Source organism: Schistocerca americana, chromosome 4 (genome assembly GCF_021461395.2).
Source record: "Schistocerca americana isolate TAMUIC-IGC-003095 chromosome 4, iqSchAmer2.1, whole genome shotgun sequence".
NCBI classification, from domain to species: domain Eukaryota; kingdom Metazoa; phylum Arthropoda; class Insecta; order Orthoptera; family Acrididae; genus Schistocerca; species Schistocerca americana.
In genome coordinates, this window is record NC_060122.1 from 172,225,178 (window position 1) to 172,250,070 (window position 24,893).

Here is a 24,893-nt window from a genome sequence, read left to right on the forward strand (position 1 = left end):
CATGACTACTCCTTGTATAATTTCTACTGTCACTTCTGAAATTATTGTTGTATCTACTACCCTGGTTATTTCTGTAGAAAGAATTTCTATTACTGTATGAATAATTTCTCTCTTGATGATACCGATTACTGTTTCCGTATGATTGATCATTCCGGTACGAATTACCGTTATTATAATTGTCTGTGTAATTTCTATTAGAACGTCTGTTATTGTCATAAGGCTGGTATCTATTGTCCTGTCTGTTACGTCTGTCATTCTCAAAGTTACCCATATAACGCCCGTTCCGATCACCATCCCTTTTCTCTGAAAATCTATTGTAAATACTGTTACTGAAAAAGTTACAAGAAGTCCCGTCATCGTTGTCATACTCAAGTTCTTGCAACAAAGTCTTAAAAGTCTCAATGTCGTCTTTACATCTTCCGGCTAAAGCAATTTGTCTTATGGATTGTGGCAGCTTAGTTAAACAAATGCGAATTAATTCAGTCAGGCTATAAGGGTTGGACAGGAACTGATTCTTTCGAATCATGTCTTCAAAATATTCTGCTGGCGTGCGGAACTCAGACTGTTTAAAATTACGCTGCATAATCAGACTATGTTTGACTCTGTCTTGCGTGTTTTCGGACCAATATGCCGATAGAAATGCATGATAAAAATCATTTAGATTATTACAATCTCTAATGAGTGCGCGCATCCGCGTCGCCGGTTCGTTTTCTAAATATCCACACATAAATTCCAGTTTGTGACTTAGTGGCCAATTTGGTGGGAGTGCGTACATAAATTGATCGAACCATGAACATGGATGTATGTCATTCTTAGAATTGCGGAAGATCTTAAATTTCCGAACAGTCAAAAAGTGTTTATAGTCAAAGTTTTCGCCTCGTGGCGACAAAGACCTACCGCGTCTGTCCCAGTCCCAATGACGATTATTGTTAAATGCACGCGCCTGGCGCTCTCTTATTGCATCCCGTAAATGAAACAAATTATATTCTTCAAACCCCTCTGGTACCTGTGATTCTAAATTTCTTTTGCCGTCTTTTCCTACGATTTCGCCTTCAATTTGTTTGACTTGCTTTTTTAATGTCTCAAATTCCCTTTTCACGCGTTCATTAAATTTTCCCTGATTTTCAACATGCTTATTTATGTTCTGGTACTCTTCGGTTTCTGCAAATGGCAATGGTGCTGTACCATCTGAATCTCTGTCCCCATTTAAACTAAGATTTGTCAATTTGTCTGAAATCTCCTCAACTCTTTCCGATAAGTCACCTATTTGTTCTTTCTGTTTATTTACATCTTCCGTAAGTGTCGCGACTCGGTTTTCAGTATTAACACATTTAGTAGTTAACTGTTCATACTGTTGTGTTAGGTTATTTAATCTGTCATTTGGTACGGATTCCTCGATTCTCTCAAATATTTCTTCCTTATCTTTTGCACGTTGTAAATTTAACTCTGAAAATTTCTGTACTATCACGCGATCTCTTTCTTCCTGTTCTCTATCCTGTTCCCTTTGTCTAATCTCTACTGCAATTAATCTATTATTGTGAGAATTCAAAATCGGTTGTACTTCTTCTCTGATTTCTTTCTTTAATTCATCTTTCATATTTTTGAAACATGTCCCTATTCGTGAGTTTAACCGTGTTTCCAAAGTTCCCATCTCTGTTTTAATTGTTCCAATCTCTGTTTTAAATTCAGATCCTAACCGTGTTTCCATTGTTCCCATATCAGTTTTAATTGTTCCTATCTCAGTTTTAATTGTTCCTATTTGTGATCCCACTGTTTTTAATTCAGATCCCAAATTTAATATTGCACCCATCAACTGCTCCATATTAAATGGTTCAAAATTCTTTTCGCCCCGAACATTTCCCGCAAAACCAGTTTCCTTCGTCATAGCTGTAAAGCTATCTTTGTTCGATACTATTTCAGAATCTTCTATCGTTAATCTCGTATTCTGTGAATTTTCTAATTGAGAAAAATTTTGAAATGGTTCCGGACTGTCTTCCCGACTTATTAAATTGTTTTCAACTCCATTATTCATCATACTGTTGTCCTGTGTTGGCGAGTTCGCCATGTCAACAATTTCGTCATTCTCACTATTCATCATTTTCGCCTTTTTCATCGACCGCGTAATCATTTACAAAACATAAAAAATTCGTCACTGTACGAAAATTACACACAATGACTCTTTATCTCCAACAATACCATTTACATGAAATGTTTCCCTCAAACACGATTAATCGAACAATTGAAATAATTGCACTAAATTGTCAAACGCGTATACAAGACAACAAATCAAATTCTGAGAAAAAATACCATTAGAAGAATGACAATTACCAAATCTACACATGCAAAATAGACTACAATTACTAAACTACAAATTACTACAACAATACTACTGTCTACTATTTTTACAATCAGAAGAATTCCAAGGGACGATCCGAAGCAGCGGTCGCCATGTGCATGGGGGCTTAATTATTATCAAATTTGAAAATGATTTTTAATTTTGGTGACTGTATGTACGATTACGCTGTGTCTCGTAAACGGTTGGCCCTGACTAGTATTATTACGCAATCTGACTGCATAGAACAACAACAAAGAATGAAATGAAAATTTTCGTTAACACAATTAATTAATTAAGTCCCCAGCAACTATAAAACCTACGAAACCAAAGCACAAGTATAACTGTTCTGTATGTGGAAGTATGACTCAACGCACATCTGGCACGGTTCTTCTTCAACAAGACAAGAATTTTTAAATACCAATTATACTGACGTGATAATAAAAAAAAAATTTAGAAATACTATAATTGCGCAAGAAAACCAGAATTACACTCTAATACAAGAACACACGCCAGATGCTTTGTTGACTGAACCTGTAATGACGCATTATTCAGGACACTAAAATAATGAGAGAGAAAAGAAAATTTTTTTTTTTACCTTCATTTATATTGATGGAAAGCACTCTAAACATTACAATATCTGCACACCGACTCGCTACTACCACATCTCAACAAGAACTTTTCAGTATCACATCTCAGCAAGCACTTTTCACTAGCGCATCTCAACAACCACTGACTACTACGAGTTATCGACAAGCACTGCCAGTGGAGGCGGCTGAATAATACTCTTTGGCGCAATCTCTGGCGCAGTGGCTCAGTGTAGCCACCTTTCAACACATTAAGCTAGTTGTAGTAGTTAGAGTTAGTAGAAGAAAGAAGAGACAGTTTGGAGCTGAAGGAAGGATGTCACAGGCCTGTCTCAAGGAATAAGGCTTATTGTGGTTCAGTAGTCAGTAGGTGTTGAGGGCACTTACTGAAGCTTGAAGCTACGAAGGCGGGGGGGGGGGGGGGGGAATGAAGCCGAAACTGGAAGAGTTTTAATTTATTCAAGACGGTGGCTCTCCCTGGGGTGATAAATGTGGCAATGTCGCACTGAATTCACCACCACCACCACTCCCCTCCTCCCCAGCTCCCCCCTCCCCTCCCATCCTCCCTCACTTCCACTCACCTCCCTCATGTGGGAACTGGCAGGAAAAAGACTAGGTCTGTGCTGTCTCCCTTCTCCACTTGTGGATTGGCATGAAAAAGTATCAGCGTGTGCTGAAGAGGAAGGCTGTAAGGTATTTATTTATGGCGGGAAATGCATTCAATTGATGAGATGTTGGTGCTGGACAGAGAGAAGTTTAATAAGGTGAGGACTGTGTCCATAGCCTGCTACAAAAGGAACAGAAAGAGGAGATAATGACAAGCATAGGGGGAACACTTTTCAGCAAATGATGGTGATGCAGCATGATGGACTAAGGATGTATTTCGCATTTCACAGATACTAATGCCTGTGCTGGTGCCGTTCGTGTTTTTTGCAATGGCTAGTCAATCTAAAGTGCAGGAGATAACTTCGTCCTATTCCACCAGCAAGGACTGAATGAATGAGAGGTGCTTGTATGGGGCTCCACTGAGGACGCTTGAAACGGTTTTGTTCCTTTTTCCGACCACGCGCGTGTATATCTTCACCTTACTGTATGTTCTAGTCCACAATAGCACTCGAACTTGCTGGGAAACTGTCCTCCGGCCACAGCTGGAAGAATTGCTTCCTGCCATTCTGCTAGTGTATAGCTGCTGAGGAACTTGTATAGAGGTATATGATGATGGCTAGGGCAGCAAACTGTCACAGAAGTGTTGGAAGGCCAAGAAACGCTACTGATGGAAAATGTTCCACTGCTCTAATGACAAATCGATATTATCATTAAATGTCCACCACTAATACACAAAGAATCATAAGGCAGCACATGCACTAGGAACTGAGAAAAATCACTGTAATAACACAACCACCGCCAAAAACTGGCACCCAAAGATCTCGCCAGGAGGGAGTGAAGGCAGCTCCACATGTGTTTACCTCGATGTGTGGATATAGAGTAAGAAGCTTAGAACCAGTCTTACCTTTCCTCCTACCTCCCCTCCTACCTCCCACTCCCCCCTCCCCCCATAAGGAACGATACTGGTTTTCCAGACCGGTTCTATCCTGTCACTGATGTTACACAAAGAGCTCCATCCGCTGCAGGTGGTCTGATTTGCTCAGTGTTTGCTTGACAATGATAAACTGTTAATGGTCTGCAGCTGGAGCCTCCTGTAGATGGGGATACAGCTGTCCCTGGCCTGTCCTAATCTCTCATTGATATTATTCAAAGAGATCTGCTTTGGTCGACGTTGGGTTGACAATGATATTCTTTTTTCAGGTGTGCAGAACCCAAGTGTATTTCTAGGAAATGCCAACACTGGAACAACAGTGAAATACTTGCCTATTCGTCTTCGATGCAGAAAAGACATGTCTCTGGAAGAAGAATGGCCTGCAGCATACTATGACTGTCGGCTATGTTTCGTAACAAGAAGAGGCAGCTTCAGGGGCTGCACTCGCCAGATGGGTGGGCGCTGTGACCACCTGCCGTTGAGGTAGCTGTGGGCAGTCACTTTTCAATACAGTCGCGTCGACCACTCCCCCATAATCTCTGGGACCAACCACCTTCGGCAGTCTGGCCTCCAGGCACTCAAATTTAGTGTCTGTGGAAATCTTGTAAATAAATTGTTATGCATGTAGGCATTACATATATTGTAGACAAACAAATATCAAAACAGAACAGCTAGTTTCATGCTACCTATTCACATACCAGGAAAAAAGAAACCCAGTCAATTTTTACATTGGACAGGAAGCTACAATTCGCATTTCTCCCTCTTCGTTATTTCATAACATCCAACTGAGTAAATCTATGAACACGGCCTACGATACTGTTGTCGACGATGGATAAGCAAACTGCCGAGGTCGGAGCTCTATAACAAATCATCTGATACATGTATTCACCTATCACACTCTTCTTGCACATGTATATCACATATAAATCGATAACACACCCTAAGTAAATCGAAAACTTCTGCTATTGGTGTGAAAGCTACCAATCTTCAAAAACATTCATTCAAGCGAAACAGCTATGTTATATGCTCTTGTGGAACGGAAATTTTCATTGGAACAGTTGTCTAACGTCATCTTCATTTTGATTTCTGTATGTTGGTTAGAATGGCAAACCGGTGGAGCAAGGAATGATTTTCAAGCACACAGAAGAACATGTAAGTACCCTCATTTTTGTTGTATTTTCCAAATTTTTACGTATTTTCCATCAATGTTTGCAATTTTAATAGGTATGAATAATTTCAACGCATTTTACCCAAGTACGCGAGTCCCAAACCACTGCTTTCGACGACTTGTCACGTCAATATGTAGCATCGTCGCGGCGATCCCGTGATGCTCTCAGCCATTGACATTGGAACATGGTTCTCAGTTTCTGTATCATTGCTGATCCACCCTTCATTACTAACATGTGTGTGATGTTGACCGAAATAATATAACGAGAAATATCCATCATATAAACTGCTAAACATCGAAAAGTTCCTTATGTCTGCTATCGAAAAAATGCCTGTGTACCAGAAGGTTAGGCCTCATCCGAAACGTTCTTGTGCTTGCAGACCTATAATGGCGACTTCAGTGGGTTCCTAGGAAGGATCTAGCACTTACGTGTCACTCAGGTCGGCCGGAAATGCCAACCTCAATGAGTGTCCTGACCTCAAAATTATTGGACACAATCAACATTACTACAACGCTCTGTCTCTTTCATGGTGCATTTATTTCTATGGATTACAATGCGTAACCATGGATGGGGGAACTCTAGGTTTGACAAAAATCATGGTCTGATGTTAGGGAGTGTTCCTTATGTGTAGGAGGATATGACAGTACCGTCTTTACACATCTCTATAATGCACCCCGATTCCACTATTAAGACATATATATGTGTCAACATTGTTCTACAGCATCACATTTTGAAAGCTTCTATTCTCTTTTTGTTTGAACTGTTTATCGTCCATGTGTCGCTTCCATACATGGCTACACTCCGTACAAATACTTTCTGAAATGACTTCCTGGCACTAAAAAATCTATACTCGATGTTAACAAATCTCACCTCTTCAGAAATGCTTTTCTTGCCACTGCCAGTCTACATTTTATATTCTCTCTTCATCGGCCATCATCTGTTATTTTGCTGCCCAAAATAGTAAAACTCACATACTACTTCAAGTGTCTCGTTTCCTGAACAAATTCCCTTAGTATCATCTGATCTGATTCGACTACGGTCCATTATAGTCGTTTCGCTTTTGTCGATGTTGATCTTATATCATCCTTTCTAACAATGTCCATTTCGTTCAACTGCTGTTTAAAGTTCTTAGCTGTCTCTGACAGAGCCGGCCGAATTGGCCGTGCGGTTAAAGGCGCTACGGTCTGGAACCGCACGACTGCTACGGTCGCAGGTTCGAATCCTGCCTCGGGCATGGGTGTTTGTGATGTCCTTAGGTTAGTTAGGTTTAACTAGTTCTAAGTTCTAGGGGACTAATGACCTCAGAAGTTGAGTCCCATAGTGCTCAGAGCCATTTTTTTTTGTCTCTGACAGAATTACATTGTCATCGGCAAACCTCAAAGTTTTTATTTCTTCTCCATAAATTTTAATTCCTACTCCTAATTTTTCCTTTTTTTCCTTTATTTCTTGCTCAATATACGGGCTGAATGACATCGGGGATAGGCTACAACACTGCCTCACTCCTTCTCAACTACTGCTTCCCTTTCATGCCCATCGCTCTTATAATTGGCATCTGGTTTCTGTACACATTGTGAATAGCCTTTCGCTCCTTGTATTTTACCCCTGACAGCATCAGAATTTGAAAGAGGGTTTGCAGTCAACACTATCAAAGGCTTTCCCTGAGTCTACAAATGCTAGGAACGCAGGTTTGGCTTTCCCTAATCTATCTTCTAAGGTAAGTCGTAGTGTCAGTACTACATCCCATGACTAAATTGCTCCGGAATCCTAGTTGATCTTCCTCGAGGTCGCCTTCTACCAGTTTTTCCATTCTTCTGCAAAGAATTTGTGTTAGTATTTTGCAACTACGCCTTATTAAACTGATACTTCGGTAATTTTCACACATGTCAGTAACTCCTTTCTTTGAAACTGGAATTATTATATTCTTCTTGAATTCTCAGGGTATTTCGCCTGTCTCATACATCTTGCACACCAGATGAAAGAGTTTTGTCATGGCTGGACATTCCAAGGCTATCAGCAGTTTTGACAAAATATCGTGTACTCCCGGGGCCTTGTTTCGACTAGGATGTTTCAGAGTTCTATCACATTCTTCTCACAGTATCATATTTTCCATCTCGTCTTCCTCTACGTCCTCTTCCGGTTCTATTTTACTGCCTCCAATTTTATCTCCATGATACAGACCCTCTATTTACTCCTTCCACCTTTCAGCTTTCCCTTCTTTTGTTAGGACCGGTTTCCCATCTGAGCTCTTTATATCCATACAACTGCTTCTTTTTTCCCCAACGGCTCCATTAATTTTTCTATAGGCGGTGTCTATCTTTCCCCGAACGAAATTTGATTCCAAATCCTGACATTTGTGCTCTTGGCGCCAGGGACTGGATACTTGGACTTTTTAACGTGTGCCGTGAAACCTTTCAAATCCCGAAACTGTGGAGGAAGTCAAAAGTGGTGGCTCTCCTTAAACCAGGGAAGGACCCAGAGTCTCCGTAGAGCTATCGACCCATAACCCTTCTCTGCCATCTGTTTAAGCTCTATGAAAGATTGATCCTCAACAGAATAGAGAAGATCGTTGACTCGAAGCTAATTCCACACCAAGCAGGTTTTAGACCTGGAAAGTCCTGTACCAGTCAAATTCTAGCATTGACGGAACATATCGAGGATGGGTTTGAGAATAAACTAATCACCGGGCTGGCACTAGTCGACCTAAGTTCCGCCTATGATGCAGTACATCACCGGACACTACTGCATAAAACCTACGAGACCCTGGAAGACTACCACCTAGTCAAGATAATCGAATCCCTGCTCTAAAATAGACAGTTCTTCGTAATGACCAACCAACTCCAGACAAAACCAAAACTTTTGTATATGCAGACGACCTGGCAATAACAGTTCAAGGCAACAGGTTTGAAGTCATCGAGGAGAAACTAGAAACCGCCCTTTCTATAATGTCAACCTACTACAAAAAGAATTCTCTAAAACCCAACCCCTCCAAAACTCAAGTGAGTGCATTCCATCTGAACTCGGTGCAGGCAAAGTACAGGCTCAATGTTACCTGGGATGGGACATTACTAGAACACACAGATACTCCCACCTACCTTGGCGTCGTGCTGGACAGAACATTGACATACAAATATCATTGCGAAAAAACACGCATAAAAGTAGAAGCACGAAATTCCCTAATAAGAAAGCTGTCCAACAGCAAATGGGGTGCCAAACCTACCGTGGTCAGATCTTCAGCCCAAGCTTTGTGCTTCTCAACTGCCGAATATGCCTGCCCGGTATGGTGCAGATCCGCCCACGCAAAAAGGGTAGATATTAGCGTGAATGAAACATGCAGGATAGTGACAGGCTGCATGAAACCTACCCCCATAGAAAATCTTTACAGGACCGCAGGTTTCACAAACCCTGACTCACGTAGGAAAGCCCATGAACATACCGAGAAGCTAAAACAAACCTTTGATGCTCGTCACTCAATATTTGGCCTAGAGTGTGGCCCCAGCAAACTCAAATCCAGACGCCGTTTCCTAAGTTGCGCCTTAGATGAGCCCCCCCATCTACTATCCACCAAGAAAGGACCCACCAAGCGGCGTTTCTTGTGATTGGAAAACCTGGAGAATGCTTAACCGCATCAGAACTGGGGTGGCTCCTGTGAAATCTAATCTGATCAAATGGGGTTTATTGGACGAAAATGACGACAAATGCGACTGCGGCACTCGACAGGACATGGAACGTCTCCTACAATGCCCAGCGTGCCCGCACAGATGCACCCTCGACGATCTATGGCTGGCTAAAGAAGAAGCATTGGACATTGCCCAATATTGGGCAAACAAATTGTAGTTTCCGGACACGAAAAAGTAAAGTAAGTTGGTTAGCCGTTTTGCATTTCCTGCCAGTCCCATTTTTAAAGTTTTTGTATTCCCTTTCGCCTGCTTCATTTGGTGCACTTTTACGTTTTCTCCTTTCACCAATTAAATTCAACTTTTCTGTGTCATCCAAGGATTTTTACCAGACCTTGTCGTTTTAGCTATTTGATCTTCTGCTGCCTTCTCTATTTCATCGTTTAAAGCTACGCCTTAGTCTCCTACCGTATTCATTTCCAGTCTTCTAGTCAACCGTTGGCTAATGCTCCCTCTGAAATTCTTATCAACTTCTTGTGCTTTTGACTTGTCCAGGTCCCATTTCCTTCATTTCCTACCTTTTTCCAATTTCTTCAACTATAGTCTACATTTCACAACCAATAAATTGCAGTCAGAGTCCACATCTGCACCTGGGAATGTTTTACAATTTAAAACCTGGTTCCTAAATCTCTGTCATACCATTAGATAATGAATCTGAAACGTTCCGGTGTCTCCAGGTCTCTTCCATATGTACAATTTTCTTTTATGATTCTTAAACCAATTATCAGCAATGATTAAATTATACTCTGTGCAAAAATCTACCTGGCGGCTTCCTCTTTCCTTTCCCCCAGTCCATATTCACCTACTGTTTTTCCACCTACTATTTTTCCTTCTCTTCCTTTTCCTACAACCGAATGCCAGTCGCCCAACACTATTAAATTTTCGTCCTCACTATCTATTTGGATAATTTCTTTTATTTCTTCTTCAATCTCTTCACCATCTGTGGAGGTAGTTGGCATATAAACTTGTACTACTGTAGTGATTGTGGGCTTCGTGTCTATCTTGGCTACAATTATTCATTCAGTAGTAGCTTACCCGCATTTCTATTTTCTAGTTCATTATTACACCTGTTCCGGCATTACTCCTATTTGACTTCGAATTTATAATCCTGTATTCACTTGACCAGGAATCCAGTTCCTCATGTCATCGAGCTTCACTAATTTCCGCTATACTCTCCTTTTTAAATCTTCTAACCTATCTGCCCGACTAATGATCTCACATTCCACACTCCCATCAGTAGAATGCCAGTTTTGTTTCTCCTGATGAAGACATCCTCCTGAGTAGTCCTCGGCCAGACATCCGAATGGTGGATTTCTTACCTCCAGAATACTTTTTGCGAGAGGACACCATCATCATTTAACCTTACGGTGGAGCTGCATGCCCTCAGGAAAAAAATGGTTCAAATGGCTCTGAGCACTATGGGACTTAACTTCTGAGGTTATCAGTGCCCTAGAACTTAGAACTACTTCAACCTAACTAACCTAAGGACATCACACACATCCAAGCCCGAAGCAGGATTCGAACCTGCGACCGTAGCGGTCGTGCGGTTCCAGACTGTAGCGCCTAGAACCGCTTGGCCACCCCGGCCGGCCCCTCGGGAAAAATTACGAGTTTCCCTGTGCTTTCAGCCCTTCGCAGTTCCAGCTCAGCCAGGCTGTTTTGGTTAATATTACAAGGCTAGAGCATTCAATCATCCTGACTGTTGCTCCTGCAACTACTTAAAAAGCTGCTGCCCCTCTTCAGGAACCACACGTTCGTCTGGCTTCTCAACAGATACCACTCCATCGTGGTTGCACCTACATTAACGCTGTCTGTATCACTGAGGTATGCAAGCCACCCCATCGGCAGAAATGTCCATGGTTCAGCCTGGGGGGGGGGGGGGGGGGGAGGGTTATTGTTAGTAAGGGAAAACCTTGTGGAATTAAGGTATAGAGAGTGTGGACCCATATGAATTGCTGCACTGAAGTGATAGAGCTGTATCTTGATCAAGTAATTATTATTAATATTTTTGGCGTGAAGATTCGTTACTATGGGAAATTGAACTGACCTGTGGCGTATCTTGTAGCTAGTGGTTCTGCTGGCCACTCTCTAATGTGATCGAGTGGTTGTAGTGTCTGTGTTGGGACCTGGCTCCCTGCAAGGTAACTGATTGTTTGTTTTGTGTGGTCTGGACATTAGTTTGATTATTGAAAGAAATTTTACTAACAAGGACTAGAGACTTTAAAACTGAACTTCCCTTTGCTCATACAGCAAGTATTGCACAAAAATTAAAGATCTTTCCCTGAATTATTTAACAATTGTAGGCGATGGGAACCATTAATGCGAGCTTTGTTGAGAATTATCATTACTTTCAGAATTTAGGTGGAGAGTGACCATTCATTTAGGAAGATTCAGTGAAAAAGCAGAATTTTGCTTTAATTTTGTAACTTCAGGGCGTAAAATTGTGGTGCTACGTAAGTTTTTTGGTCAAGGGAAGTCAGGATTCGGTTACGATAGTGGACGGGGCCGTAATCAGTTACTATTGGTTGCCTTTTACAATTACACACAATTTATTTTAAATCAGTAATTCCAGATTCAACAATAAATTTAAAAAATACCATACGTTATTAAGGAAGGAATGAACAAGTGTAAATAATAGTGTTTTCAGTGAGTTACAATTTAGCAAATCACCATTAAATTTAGATACAACAGATAATGTTTTAAAAGCAAGCCACTGTGATCTGAACAGAAGGCCTTACACGCCAGGAATGGCAATAAATTAAGAATTGTTTAAAACTCGCTGCTACTTACCAATTACAGGTATTGAAATATTAAAGGCAAGTCACCACAAACACCGCAGAAGGCATCAGACGAAAGAAATGGCAGTTAATAAGTTTTTAAGGCTTACTGCTAAAATACAAATACCAAATAGGATTTTAATGCAAATGAGCACAATCACGGCTGAAGGCCTTACACGCCAGGAACGGCAATACTATAAAAAAAATTTGAAACCTGCTGTAAAACACCAAATACAATAGCAAAAGTTAATTAAAAGACAAGCAACTCATCGAGACGGTGCTCCAGGAATCGACCGCTGAGAAGGTCCGGCAACAAACACTCGCAAGCGATGAGATAGGCAGCCAAGAGTTGCATTCACTTCTCAAAATGTTAACTCAGACTAGTATCAGTCTAATGAATGACTAATGATAATTTTTCTGAAGCTACCTGACGTCCGATAAACCAAATGCAACTATGTAACAATACGCCAAAGCCGGAACTGGCGGTCTGCACTACGTCCGCAGAATACTGTGTTTAGAGCGCCCAGAACGAGAAAGGAACCACAGCCGGATTTCTGTCCGATTCCACAAACCCGAAAACCTGAACAACAAGTCACAGTACAGAATACCAGACAAACTAACAGTAACTAAAACCCTACTCGATTTGTGTGCGAGGCCAAACCGAAATGTAACCAACCAGAATCAGCTACCACACGTCATTGCGGAAACAATCGCAAAGCAAGACAAAACCAAGTACCAAATGAGTGACATGAAATTCATTAGTCACACAAACGCGCATGTTGGCGCGATGATAATCTGTCACAACATCACATATGTACTACGGGGCCCACAAGGGTGACTGACTCTGCTCTACTTGGATTGAAATGCGCTCATGTTAAAGCTTGCTGGATACGGTTTACGACAAGGTCGTGCACCCTCGTGATCACAGCCCTTCCCAGCGGTCCCAGTGTGTTCTGACACTGCGCGGACCTGGCTCCTCCTGAGTCCCCAACAGAACTGGCACACTCACACGACCCGGAAAAACAACTACGTCGCCCCAAATATAGCGCAACAGTTACTACATATCGATAACCGCCGCTGCTGCCGTTAGCGGACAGGCAACATTTGCGGAACGAGTGGCGCCAGTCAACACGAGAAGAAGAGAAACAACGTCAACCATGCAAACTAAACGATATGTCAGGCCTGCAGCAGAGGGCGGAAAGCTACAAACAGCACCAACGCGAGCTGCACAAGGCTCATTTTTGTTTGCATTTTTTATGATGCCCTATTGTTGTTGTTTTGGGTATTAGCTTTGCTGGCAGTCGTCCACGGCCAACGATAACATGCATATGAAATTAACGATCCAATAAACTCTGATTAGTTAAAATTTAAAACTAAGGTCCTGACTTCTTATTTAAAGCTAATAGACTTTCCCCTAAATTAATCTTGTGCATCAAAGAATGAAGAAATAAAACAAAAATATTTTTAAAAATACGTAAAGAAAAGATAAGGGAAAGAAATTAGTAATTTTGCGTTAGGTATGTTAGAGAATTATCTGTTAAACTCTATTTGAATAAAGTGAATAATAATTAATCGGTATATATAATAGAGATCAACGAAACACTTGAAACTAATTTCTATAATACGAACATAATTAAAGAAATATATTTGTTTGGAATCGATAAATAACAGAGGGGAGACTAACATTATATCGCCTACTCGGTGGTAACTTTAATCTTTGCATGAAGTTAGCGTAATTCAGTGGGCATAATTATACGACAAGAAAGGAAGTCTGCACTACTACGTCTATTGAGAATAACTGTAAGTGAAATAAACTATGCAGTCTTTAGGATTGTCCAAATATTTAACATTTGTGCAGTGGAGATACAAGAAATAAATTATATCACTATTGTCAAACGTTGATTATATTGCTAGCGCAAGACAGCGATATAGTTGCGGTCCAAATGCACAACGTTACGTGGCTTAAAACTAAACTACAGGGAACTACATATCACTGCTGTGATCCACGCTTTAATGTCTTGATATCTGAACTAAATGTTAGAAAATTAAATAATACGTCTTTAATTTAAAATACTACCGTATATACTACGAAATATTTGTGTGTTAAAAGTTCTAGGATATATAAATTTAGTTGTAAAAAAGGAGTTATGTTGATAAATCGTACTGGAGACTGCACTGAACGAAATTCTAGATTCAAACATATGCACACATCATATCCAGAGCTTTGTATTAGGTTTATGTTATCCAGAGGAGAAATTGCGTAAGGTTGCATGTAAATACATACTTAAAATGTGCGTGGAGAGAAGTGATATAGGATCCACAGTAGTAGGGCTTCCACTCACCATTTACGCATGTAATCATTGATTGCTTAGAGAAGTACTCCAGACACTAACACATGCAGTGACGTTCAGAACTTGAAGGGTTGATCGCAGTCAAGGTTTTCTTTTTTAGCCATAGTTCACTCACTAATAGTGCAGTATGCGAACTAAATATTGTTTAGTGTTTGAAAGTATAAAGAATTTTGACCGCTGTAGTAATTCATAATAGAGGTATAACAGATCTAATATTGTTAACATTTTCAGGAGTTCGCTAGCAGAGGGACTACATGTACAAGTATCTTTCATATTATTCTGCCGCAGTGCATGTTGTCACCATATTGTTTTACGGGCGTGGGAGGGCGGACATTTAAGAAAAAAACATGGGTATGTATAAGCCATTCTAACTTTTATTGTTTCAGAGAAAACTGGATCGAATTCTGCACATCTTTTCATTAAGCTATTGGCTGTAATCCGGATTTTTTTTTTTTAATTTTTTGTCAAATGACTTGATCAGAACCTCTCTGAATACTTTAAGAACACATTCTACAACATAAGGAACATTTTCTCACAGTTTACCTTACTTATCAGTTTCGAAATGTGGTGGGTTATTCTTAGTAATCAGATAAAGAAATTTGTGTACTAGTTTTTTAATAGCAGTCTTAGAACTTACGCCACAATTTTTAAAATTCATGTGTATGATAGGAACCAAGTTTTATTTCACAAAAACTTATAAATCTGATAGCAATGCTATTTGAATATTTGTGTACTACAGTGGTTGGTGTTATGGTATGTAAAAAAGTCTGTAGCAAGTGTCACCTTTTTATCTGTAAAGTTTCATCAGAAAATGTTCCTTATACAGTGATAAATGAAAGTCGTGGGAAATGTAGAAAAAAGATTTTAATAGCATTTTTGTCATAAACAAACACATTCATATTGACCATAAGCATATATTTCGTACTTTAGGTCTTCATGGAGCTCTTTTCTTCTAGTCTGGTCAGGTGTGCTCTTTTGGCAGTATCCCTCACTGACACTTCAGAACTGGGCAGATTCACGTCATCAGTCTTATTGAACAAGTTGTCAATGAAGCAATCTACATCAACTCTTGGTCCCGTAATTGTCCTAGTTCCTCCAGTGTTACCATCATTGAACACCAGTCAAGCATCATATGAGGAAATATTAACAATAACAGCTGAGCAAAATGTTGTCTTGGACGTCTTTTCTAGGTTATCAAACATTATGTTCCAGTTTTGTGTTCCACTATGTTTGCATTTCTTTAATAATTCGTAATCAATCACATCATAAAGGAGCACACTACCTTTACGATATCTTCTCTGATGGCAAACAAAGGCATAGTCGTGTAGAAAAGGGCGCATGGCATCAAGCTTTGATTGATTTTTACATTATCTGCAGCACGAACTGAATAGTGAAAACTGGGACAATATTTCTAACATGCTATAGAGCTACCTGGTGTAAAAACACTTTTGACCAGTTTTACATTCATCTGCCTGTGAACAAATAAATTTTGAGAAAAATATTTCAGAGAATTATTTACTAAATGACCGTCATGGTGCTGCACATACATTATCCTGCTTTACTAAGATTTCGTTGGGCCCAAATACTAACTTTTTTAAATCAATTATTTAACATCTATCCTTCCATTCGAGAGCAAGGCTGAAGGGTGGAGAAGAAAATAAATGGGTGGGGGGTGGGGAATAAATGGGTACATGTAAGGTAACGTAACTTTCACTGTTTGACAGATAACTGAACCACATTTTGTAGATTTGTAATTATGTTATTGGCTATAAATTGGACTTTTTTCCGATCTTTTTTTCGTTAAATAATGCTATCACGATGTTGCTGGATACTTCTAAAACACATCACATCACATGGGGAACATTTTCTCTGTGGAACTTCTATACTTATCACTTTCATAATGTTGTAGCTTATTCTTAGTAATTAGATACACAAAGCTGTTTATCAGTTTATTAATATGAGTCCTAGAACTCTCGCAACGTTTTTTTAAAAAATTTATGTGTATAATGTGTGTCAATTTGTAATGCACAAAAATTTAAACACATTCGGCAGTATAAGCACTTTGAAAAATTTTGACTGCAGGAAGTTGTGTTATAGTGTGTACAAAGACTGTAGCAAATGTAACTGTTTTAGTTGCACTGGTTAAGCTAAAAACGTTCTTTATACATTAAAAAAATGAAAGTGTGGTAAATGCAAAAAACAAAAAATTATATTTACGCCAGGAAAAAGTATTTTGATGTTGCCGATGACCAAACAGTTGTTCTTATTGGTTTTAGTTAGCTCTTTTCTTCTAATCTGATCCTTTTCGCATACTCTTTTCGCTGTATCCTTTATTGATAACTCAGAACTAGCAATATACACATCAGTCTTCTGTAGGCTTTCAGTGAAGCAACTTGCATCAAGTCCTAGTCTCATAAGGATGCTGATTCTTCCAGTGTTAACATCATTTAACAAAATGGTTCAAATGGCTCTGAGCACTATGGGACTTAACATCTGAGGTCATCAGTCCGCTAGAACTTAGAACTACTTAAACCTAACTAACCTAAGGACATCACACACATCCATGCCCAAGACAGGATTCGAACCTGCGACCGTAGCAGTTGCGCGGTTCCCGACTACAGCGCCTAGAACCGCATGGCCACCGCGGCCGGCCATCATTTAACACCAGACAATGATTATATGAGGAAATTCTAACAATAGTACAGATTATTAAACTTTTTATTCGGGTCTTATGTTCAACAAGTGTGCATTAAGCTAACAAATCGTGGATAACTGCATCGCAATTGGGCTCACCGGCTTTTGTACTACACAGATGACTTTTCTGATGCCAGAAAACACCAGAATATCACAAACAATGACAGGGTCGTGTAGAAAAGGGTGTATGGCACTGCACATTGGTTAAAACAAATTGCAACACAAATTAAACACAAATTAACAACGAAACAGTATTTCTGACATGTAACGGAACTATTTGGCGACAAAGGAAAAACGTTTGACTAATTTTGCATACATCCCGCATTTGTACAGTAAGCAATTTGAAATGGATGTAGGTTGCAATATTTATGCAGAGATAAAGAGACCTGCGCAGAATAAGCAACTTGGAGAGCTGCAACAAAGAACTCTTTGGACAAAAGGCTACAATAACAACATTGGTTTTATTTCATAGAAATTAGTCACCACAGACAGCAAACTATATGAACACACGCACTGCAAAACATCAGGTATGGGCGAGGTGCATTTTGCTAGTCAAATGCTATTATGATAATGGAGCAAGATGCATTGTGCTATTCAAATGTTATGATGATAATGGGAGACACATTCTTTGTTACTACTTGTACATTACGAAAATATGTGTACTGCTTTTCAGGAGCAGATATAGCACCAATGAAATACATTTATCTGTACGAGGATGAACACTGCCCACTCTGTATAGCATTTGGGAGGGTTGAGTGGCGGCTGGGTGGGGACTGGGAGGACGTGGCTAAGTTGTAAAGGAACGGCAGAGAAACTGGAGGGTGGAATGAGTTGTGGTGAGATTCGAGGGGGCAGTGGACCAAGGGAAGGGTGGGGTAGGAAATCGAAATTGTTCCGCTGGCTGCGTTTTAACTGCAGCGAGGGATCAGCGTGTTGCCAAGTGAAATATTCGTGCGTCTGCAGCTTCCTTATAACTCTATCGCCGGCGGAAGGAGAGCGGCCCGAGGAAAAAAGACAAATATAAAAGGGACGGGAAACGTGAGAGCAGGCGTGTAAAAAAGCAGGAGCGGATTTGTATAAAATGAGCAGGTCTGGTTGGCGGCCCCAATCTAACTTGCTGGCACATTCAAATTAATTGGAACGTCCCCGGCGGATAACGGGCCGCCGCGATGAGGTCGTAACTCTCGGGGCGCTGCTATCGCCGGGGGCGGCGGCTGGAGGCCGCTGGAGGCCTTCCAGCGACGCCATACGTGTGATTCACGGCGCCCGATCGCGCCCGGCCGCTCTGAAGAGGCGCGCCCCAATTCATTCGCAAAGCAACACGCTCACCCGCGATCATTAATTTACTTCATAGCTTCTCACCGCAGCGGTATCGAAGGAGGAGACGTGAATGTTTCAATTTTTTACCTCGGCCCACTGTTCCACTTTTCGAGAGTCCTTCTTCGGTGACGGACACGGGGCCGGTGTAAAGGGCGGCGTTAACAGTACGTGCGTCCCGATTGGGACTTTGAATATCTGCCGGCAAATGTACGAGGTCGCATTCCGCGTCCGCAGCTGATATGTGCGCAGCGGCAGGCGAACGCCAAGTGTATGAGATGACCAGAAGGGGGGGACGTCCTGCCGTATCGCCATATGTAGCAGGTGCCTGAAAGGCGTTCCTAACGGCCCTCAGGAACCGATTCTGATAGTTCGGGACAATTCTTTTCGCATGTACCGGGTGATTATAACTGAAGCGTACCTACTCACAGAGTTCCAGTGTGGGCTGTAACTATCATAAGGCAACGAAACCAGGCAGACATTCCAAAGTGTTAACGCGGAACCGATTTACGCTGAAAAAAATTAGCTTCAATCTTGGTCACCAGGTGCAAACCTTGCGCTGTGAATACAAGAAAGACGTATAGAAATGTTCCCATATATAATGGATTAGGAACGGGACTCTGGCACCACAGCTGAAACAAGTGAGAAAGGCATAATGTTGATTTCATCAATCGCCGCCTGATATGAGCGCCGGAGAAGTTGATGAGATGCTGCAGAGAGCCAGATCTGCACCTGGTGACCAAAACTGGAATTCATTATTCCAACGTAAAGGTTTGCTAGCATATGACAATTGCCGCCCACACTGGACCTCCCTGAGTATCTGCCCTTCATTATAATGAAGAAGCTCCCTTTGATTGCCTTTGTTTGATTTATTCTATACCGGAGATTAGATGGGTAGCTCAGACAACTAATGAAGTGTACTTAAATGGATAGGAGAGAAGACAAACTTTGTAGTACAATTCGTCTAAACAAAGCTGTAGATAGATATAGGACAGACTCCTCGGCGTAAAGGAATAGTTGAGTTGGTAATGGAGCAAAGTGGTAAAGGGAAGAGAGAAAAGAGAGGATTGTAGAGGGGCCAAGGCATGACTTGAGTAAACTTGTTCAGTTATAAGTAGGTCGTTGTAGTTACGGGGAGATGAAGGGACTTCCACACAGCGGGCTAACATGGAGAGCTACATTAAATCAATTTTCAGGCTGAAGACCATAACGAAATGACTCGGTAATGTAGTAGGTACACGAATACGCCAAAAAATGATATGACCTTCTTTACTCTTGACTGTGTATCTGTTACCTTACCTTTTCACTAACAGTTCTGTAGACTTGAAAACTGAGAACTACACGTGCGTCCGCGACGTACTCTATACTACACTGTGCCTCCCGAGTTCCCACGTGTCTACGAAACACACATTTATCTCTCCCCAGTCCGATTCCTCCCCAGATAATATTGTTTGTACAACTCAAAAGACAAACCCACGTTTTAAATACACTGTTTGAAATTCTGAAGATATCAAGGGTACATACAGGTATCCAATGGCTAGTTGCTACTTACACAGAAACGAGATGTCAGTTGTAAGAGTAGAATGACATGACAGAAATGCATTAGTTAAAAAGGAAGTGAGGCTGTGCTTTAATCCCATGTTTAGTATTTTATCCATCTTCAGCAGCATCTATAAAAGTAAAACAAAAGTCTAATTAACTAAGGTGATACATGGTGAATTAGGCAATTTTATGAAGAGCAGAAACTGCAAGCACAGCTTAAAAGAAATGGTCTGGTTTCTTGGAGTCATTTTGAGGCCTCAATGAATATTTGATTGGTTAATAGATGGTAGTGTATGTGGGGGGGGGGGGGGGGGGTGAGGGTAAGTGAAGAGCAAAGATCGACTACAGTAAGCAGGTTAAAATGTATGTAGTTCGCAATATTTGTGCAGATATGAAGAGATTTGCACATGAGGTAATGAGATGAAGAGCGGCACCTACCCAGTCTTCAGAATGAACAGTACAAAACTCGGTTCATCACTATAGCCAAGTTAATGGAATTATAGAACGATATGTGATTCTCAAGATGTCAGTGTAGTGTGAAAACCCACGACCTACACTGAGAGCGCCCACTAACTGTGGCACTGAATCGGACAGGGGCTATGAATAAGCCAGGAAGCTCTCTCCAAGCCATATATAGAAGAGCTTGTAAAATATCGTCAGTGTTTGTTCGAATATTGTGAAAAACAAGTTGCTGACAGACTTACCACAAGTGCGTTCAGTAAGTGACGTTTCAGACAAATGAATAGGAAGTGGTATTTGTCGGTAATAGCTTGCATATTCCGTACTATTTGGCTGGCTATGGTCTTGCTGAAGTTCTCTATAATCATCAACCAGACAAAAGATTATATATGTGAAGAAGCATTATGTACAGGGTGCAACAAAAAAAGAATGCCCGAAATTTCAGGAATCAATCCTCACATACAGAGCAAGAAAATACGTTACATGGACATGGGTCTGTATAGGCTTTATTTCCATGTTGGAGCGCTCCAGATAGTCAGGTGGTTAACATTACTTGTTACAGCTAATTGTCTTACGCTGGTGCTAGGGTTATTGCCTCCAGTTGAGGCGTCCTCTTCCTTGTCAGCAGTAAGCTCAAACGTCCCTTACTCCCTAAGACCTGGATCAGTTGTTCCAAACGTACTCCTGTCGGGACGCCGTCGTTCTTGAAATCTCTCCCGATACAAACGCTGAGCCATTACCATCTGTTAATCCGTGCAGCATTTGGTGACACTTTCACGGCACGGCACCGGATGTCAACTGCGTGATGAACACTAAACAGTTTATGCTATGTGCTTGATGCTAGTAGAGCAATTAGGTAAGTCGCATGTCAAGACAAGCAGTCAAGTGAGTCACACGTCAACTGTGTCTTCGTTGAATTGGAACGCCGGTCGAGGTGGCCGAGCGGTTCTAGGCGTTACAATCTGGAACCGCGCAACCGCTACGGTCGCAGGTTCGAATCCTGCCTTGGGCATGGACGTGTGTGATGTCGTTAGGTTAGTTAGGTTTAAGTAGTTCTAAGTTCTAGGGGACTGATGACCTCAGAAGTTAAGTCCCATAATGCTCAGAGCCATTTGAACCATCTGAAATGGAACAAAAAACACTGGCAGTGAACCTACGTATTACAACTTACTGTACATTCTAACAAAACGTAACCAAGAGGGTATTTTGAACATTTCAGGTAAGGAAACGTTTCATGTAATGCTGGTATTTTCTGTTTGTGTGTACTTCCCATGATTAATGTGATTATGAAGAGAAGTAGGAAATCAGCTCTAACATGATAATAAAGTGTTCCCAGCCACATGACCATGCAACAGATTTTATTAATACACTTGTAAGGAGTGTTTCCCGAAAATTTGGCAACACATTTTTTTTTTGTTGAAACCAGTATAATCAACTAAAGTTACAACATAAAATAGCGTAGGAGGCCTGCGACCACAGTATACGTCAAGAACACTTCTAATGCAGTTCTGAATGAGTTGCTTGAAACGAACAGTACTTGTTATTCAACAAATCGTATTTGACGCGTTTCGGGCGTAGTCCATCTTCACATTGGCATGCAAAATGTTTTCACACAAAGTGTAGAGTCAGATACGTACGTCTTCACCATCAGTGCTCAACTCTGTTTTGCACTGACTGTGAGGACGTACGGTTCAAAATAGCTCTGAGCACTATAGGACTGAACTTCTGAGGTCAGCAGTCCCCTAGAACTCAGCACTATTTAAACCTAACTAACCTAAGGATATCACACACATCCATGCCCGAGCCAGGATTCGAACCTACGACTGTAGCGGTCGCACGGTTCCAGACTGTAGCGCCTAGAACCGCTCGGCCATCCTGGCCGGCGAGGACGTACGTATGTGATGCTATACCTTGTATGAAGACATTTTGTGTGACATTCTAAACACGAGCTACGTCGGAATCTCGTTAAATGTAATTTGTTGAACAACAATCGATGATTTCAAGCGAGCTATTCAGCTATGATACAAGATGTGCTTCCGAAAATTTTGCGAGGAAAAGGGCAAATCAAAATTTTAAAAAATCGTTATCCAATTAATTCTTATGTAGAGATTCAAACGCTGGCTGGAATTAGTTAAGTTACACGAAAAAGCCTTTATAAAATTAGTTTGATAAATAATTTCTTTCCTTAATAAAAGTTACCTCAAACGTACACCAGGAGAGTCAATCGATTACTAAGCAAGCGCTATATGTATTGCTTCCCACGTCTTTGGCTCTACCTCTCCAATAGGAAACTGAATCGTTGGGCTTCCAAATTAATGATCTACTACGCCATCTCATTCGGTGTAATTGAAGTATCTGTGAGAGACGTGGAGATAATTATGCACGTTCGAAGGGTGAAACTCAACAGATGTAGTACTTCAGGTAATAGCTAATCCACCAATACATTAGATAGCCATAAGTATGTCAACCAATGCATATGATTGGACTGAATGACAGAGATACAGTGTGTCCCAAAAAGAAATCAGAGTCTTTCTTCTTTAACGAGTACCCTCTTAATTTGTACGATGTCGAAAAAATTGTAAATAAAATATCAGATACGTAGGACTTCGGCGACCCGAGCCGACTTGTACTGATTGAACATATCTGCTCGGCGTACTTGTTAAGGCGAGCGCACACTCTCGCACCAATGTGTTTGTAAAGTTGTCAGTAAACTTACTGTTGTCAATCAGTGAACATGCTAGTGGAGTTATGCAATAGCCCTAAGAAGTGCATGTTTTTTATACGTGCTATAAAACATAAAATAAAGGGTTCAACACTGCCCTCTAATGGACAAGTTCTGGCAGTTCTATTACATGCTATCCGTGAAGTGATTTAAGAGTCAGCGAAGGTACAGACGTCACTACTCGTGAACGTATTATCTTTTGGTAAAAGAAGCGTTTACCTACAAAATTTTTCCTTAAATGTGTGAAGAAACTAGTGAACCTATATCAAGGTTGGAGGGAGTTTCAAAAAAATGGAGAAAAAACCCAAAACGTTTCTTCAGCAGCGCCGACAAGAGTTTGTCAAGAAATCATCTTTTGAACCATCGAAAAAGACTTATCTTCTGATTACAATGAAAATGACATGCATTTACAAGATTTCTCAACTGTGATCGAGATCACAGAACCATGGGCCATTGAAACAACTATGTAAAAAAATTGCGTACTCAAAAATTAGTAGCTGCGCTAGATATGTGTCAGTTAGGAGCTAGAGATTCTTTGTTTATTCTTGACGCCACCGTTAAAGATATCTTGGTACAACACTGGGTACGCTCCAGTTTTAGGCGCATAATGGGGTCCTTTAGGGATATGGCTGCCACGAAGGGGAAGAAAAACAATGTGTACTCCGTGTGCATACTGGGTGGAGTCATTCCAGATGAGGGACCGATCCTCCCGCATGCCATGAAGAGCACAGGGTGTAGCCAACTGCAGGTGGTGGCTCACTTCACTACCAATGATGAGTGTTACTTTGGATCGGAAGAGACTCACTCTCGTTTCGAGCGGCTAACAGAAGTGGTAAAGACTGCCAGTCTTGCTTGCGAGACGAAGGGCGAGTTGACCACTTGCACCATTGTCGAAAGGACCGATTGCAGACCTCTGATACAGAGCCGAGTGGAGGGACTGAGACGGTTCTGCGACCGTGTAGGCTGCAGATTTCTCGATTTGCGCCATAGAGTGGTAGGGCTTTTGTTTCCGCTGAATATGTCAGGTGTCCACTACACGCAGGAGGCGGCTACACGAGTAGCATGGGCTGTGTCGATTGGGCGGTTTTTTTAGTTAGAGGGTCTCGGGAAAACCGAAAAGGGCTTCAGTCACGAAGAGTACTGGCCGAACACAGGAAGAACGTAGATACGGGAACCACTGGTATAACAGTGGTAAACTGTCGTAGCTGTGTTGGGAAACTACCAGCGCTATAAGCGCTAATGGAAATCTCTGATGCTCAAATCAGTTATAATTATTAAAAGCTGGCTAAAGCCGAAGGTAAGTTCAATCGAAATTTTTGCGAAGAATCTAACGGTGATCCGAAATAATAGGCTAAACACAATTGGTGTTGGCGTGTTTGTTGCTTTTGGAAGTAGTTTACCTTGTTGTGACATTGAAGTATATAGTTTCTGTGAGTTTGTATGGGCAGAGGTCATTCTTAGCAATCGAAGTAAACTAATAATTGGATCGTTTTACCGACCTCCCAATTCAGATGATATAATTGCCGAAAGGTTTAAAGAAAACTTGAGTTTGATTTCAAACACGTACCCGACTCATGCAATTATAGTTGGAGGTGACTTTAATTTACCCTCGATATGTTGGCGAAAATACATGTTTAATGCCGGAGATACGCATTAAACATCATCCGAAATTGTGCTAAACGCATTCTCTGAAAATTAATTCGTGGAGTTAGTTCATGGGTCCAAACGAATA